Source organism: Psittacula echo (genome assembly GCF_963264785.1).
Source record: "Psittacula echo genome assembly, chromosome: Z".
NCBI lineage: Eukaryota > Metazoa > Chordata > Aves > Psittaciformes > Psittacidae > Psittacula > Psittacula echo.
Window position 1 is genome coordinate 1,077,642 of NC_137742.1, and position 4,613 is coordinate 1,082,254.

The window sequence follows — 4,613 nt, forward strand, 5'->3', positions numbered from 1 at the left end:
CCATAGGAGCCCCTGTGCGGGCTCGATCCCTTGGGATGCGCTGCGGGAAACCGGGATCGAACAGGGACGGACCCGGACTAAATCAGTGCCTCCCACTCCTATTGGCTGCCATTGGAGCCCCTTGGGAAGCCCCGGAAGAGACCAAAAGCACCCCAAAAAGAGGGGGGGGAAAGAGCTGTGGGGGGGGGTTCGGTTTTGCCAGGAAAAGCCTTTTTTTGACCCAGGAATGAGGAGGGAAACAATTCCTGGGTTTTTTTTTTTTTTGGGAAAACTGCCCGAATCCCGAAAAATTCCTACTTTATTTTGCTATTTCCAACAGAAAGAGAGGTTATTTTCCCATGGGGTTTGGGGGGGGGGGGGGGGAGGAGAAAGGGGGTGGTTTTGGAGGCAGGGGCCATGAAATCCATGGGAATCCATGGAAAATCATGGAAAAGCGTGAAAAAAGCATAGGAAATGGTGGCAAACGGTGACCAAACCCGAGAAAAGCATGGCAAATGGGGAGAAAAGCATGGAAAACCATGGGGAATCCATGGAGATCCATGGGAATTGATGGAAAAATCCATGGGGAAAAAGATGGGAATCTATGGGGAACGATAGAAAATCCATGGGAAACCATTGGGCAATGATGGGAAAATATGGAAAAGCATGAAAACCCCCATGGAAAACTGTGGGAAATCCATGGAAAACTCTGGGAAAACCATGGAGAGTCTATGGCAAACCCATGGCGAACTATGGGAAACCATTGGAAAACCATTGGAAACCCATGGAAAACTCTGGAAAACCATGGCAAACCATTGGAAAACCCATGGGAAAGCCATGCAAACCCATGGAAAACCATGGAAAAATAGGGAAATCCATGGAAAACCCACGCAAAACATTGTTAAAATAGGAAAACCATGGAATACCATGGAAAAATAGGGAAATCCGTGGAAAACCATGTTGAAATAAGGAACGCCATGGGAAACCCATAGAAACTCCTGGAAAAATCGGGAAATCCATGGAAAACCATGAAAAAATCGGGAAATCCATGGAAACCCCTGGAAAAACTGGGAAATCCATGGAAAACCCATGCCAAACCATGGAAAAATCGGGATATCCATGGAAATCCATGGAAAACTAAGAAAATCCATAGAAAACCATGGAAAAATTGTGAAATCCATGGAAAATCATGGCAAACTATGGAAAAATAAGGAAACCCATGGAAAAACCATGGAAAAATAGGGAAATCCGTGGAAAGCCCGTGGAAAACCCTGGAAAAATTTGGAAATCCATGGAAAACCATGGAAAAATCGGGAAATCCATGGAAACCCCAGGAAAAATCGGGAAATCCATGGAAAACCATGGAAAAATGGGGAAATCCATGGAAAACCCGTGCCAAACCATAGAAAAACAGGGAAAACCATGGAAAACTAGGGAAATCCATGGAAAACTAGGGAAATCCATGGAAACCCCTGGAAAAATCGGGAAATCCATGGATAACCATGGAAAACTAAGGAAATCCATAGAAAACCATGAAAAAATGGGGAAATCCATGCAAAACCCGTGCCAAACCATGGAAAACTAGGGAAATCCATGGAAAACCATGGAAAACTAAGGAAATCCGTAGAAAACTATGAAAAAATGGGGAAATCCATGGAAAACCCGTGCCAAACCATGGAAAAATAGGGAAATCCATGGAAAACTAGGGAAATCCATGGAAAACTAGGGAAATCCATGGAAACCCCTGGAAAACTCGGGAAACCCACGGAAAACCATGGCAAACTAAGGAACCCCCTGGAAAAACCGGGAAATCCATGGAGAACCCAGGCCAATCCATGGAAAACTGGGGAAATCCCTGGAAAACTACGGCAATCCATAAAAACCGCACGGAAAAAATGGGGGAAACCCCGTGGGAAACGAAGGAAATCCCTGGAAAACTGGGGGAATCCCTGGGAAATCGCAGGTGGACCGAAGGGAACCCATGGCCAACTCGTCCGATCCCAGCCGGAGCGCGTTGGGTCCCGTTTCCCTCCCGTCCCTGCCTTCCCCCTTGGGTATCCCTATGGATATTGGGGGGGGGGGGGGGGGGGGGGTTCGATGGCTCCAGGCCATTCCCTGTATCCCGGTGTAATTCCTCGCTGGCGTCGTGTACAGGCCCGTTGCGTAGCAATAAATGTGCCCTTTTGGTTACAAAGGCGCCTGGTTTTGGGGTGAATGGGGGGGTTGGGGTTGGGAATGGGGGGGGGAGGTTGGGAATGGGGGGGGAAGGAAGGGGGAGCGGGGTGGGGATGGTAGTGGGATTGGTATTGACATCCAGCAGCAGCATCATCGTCGTCATCATCATCATCATCATCCATCATCATCATCATCATCCATCCATCATCATCATACCATCATCATCATCATCATCATCATTCATCCATCATCATCATCATCATCATCATCATCATCATCCATGCATCATCATCATCATCATCATCCATGCATCATCATCATCCATCATCATCATCATCATCATCATCATCATCATCATCATCCATCATCAATCATCCATCTATCATCATCATCATCATCATCCATCATCATCATCATCATCATCTTCATCATCATCATCATCATCATCATCATCCATCCATCATCATCATCATCATCCATCATCATCATCATCCATCATCATCATCATCCATCATCCATCATCATCATCCATCATCCATCATCATCATCATCATCATCCATCATCATCATCCATCATCATCATCATCATCCATCATCATCATCATCATCCATCATCATGCCATCATCATCATCATCATCATCCATCATCATCATCCATCATCATCATCCATCATCCATCATCATCATCATCATCATCCATCATCATCCATCCATCATCATCATCATCATCCATCATCATCATCCATCATCATCATCATCATCCATTCATCATCGCATCATCATCCATTCATCATCATCATCATCCATCATCATCATCATCCATCATCATCATCATCCATCATCATCATCATCATCCATGCATCATCATCCATCATCATCATCATCCATCATCATCATCATCCATCATCATCATCATCATCATCCATCATCATCATCCATCATCATCATCATCATCATCATCCATCATCCATCATCATCATCATCATGCATCCATCATCATCATCCATCATCATCATCATCCATCATCATCATCATCATCATCATCATCCATCATCATCCATCATCCATCATCATCATCATCATCATCCATCATCATCATCATCCATCCATCATCATCATCATCATCATCCATCATCATCATCATCATCATCCATCATCATCATCATCCATCATCATCATCATCATCATCATCATCCATCCATCATCATCCATCATCATCATCATCATCATCCATCATCATCATCATCCATCATCATCATCATCCATCATCATCCATCATGCCATCATCATCATCATCATCATCATCATCATCATCATCATCATCCATCATCATCATCATCCATCATCATCATGCATGCATCATTCCATCATCATCATCATCATCATCATCATCCATCATCATCATCCATCATCATCATCATCATCATCATCCATCATCATCATCATCCATCATCATCATCATCATCATGCATCATCATCATCCATCATCATCATCATCCATCATCATCATCCATCATCATCCATCATCATCATCATCATCATCCATCATCCATCATCATCATCATCATCCATCCATCATCATCATCATCCATCATCATCATCACATCATCATCATCATCATCATCCATCATCATCATCATCATCATCATCCATCATCATCATCATCTCATCATCATCATCATCATCATCATCATCATCATCATCATCATCATCATCATCATCATCATCATCATCATCATCATCATCATCATCATCATCATCATCCATCATCATCATCATCCATCATCATCATCATCATCATCATCATCATCATCATCATCATCATCATCATCATCATCATCATCATCATCATCATCCATCATCATCATCATCCATCATCATCATCATCATCATCATCATCATCCATCATCATCATCATCATCATCATCATCATCATCATGCATCATCATCCATCATCATCATCATCATCCATCATCATCCATCATCATCCATCATCATCATCATCCATCATCATCATCATGCATCATCATCATCATCCATCATCATCATCATCATCCATCATCATCATCATCATCATCCATCATCATCATCATCCATCATCATCATCATCATCATCATCATCATCATCATCATCATCCATCATCATCATCATCATCCATCATCATCATCCATCATCATCATCATCCATCATCATCATCATCATCATCATCATCCATCATCATCCATCATCATCATCATCATCCATCATCATCCATCATCATCATCATCATCATCATCCATCATCATCATCATCATCATCATCATCCATCATCATCATCATCATCCATCATCATCATCATCATCATCATCATCATCATCATCATCATCATCATCATCATCATCATCATCATCCATCATCCATCATCATCATCATCATCATCATCATCATCATCATCATCATCATCATCATCATCATCATC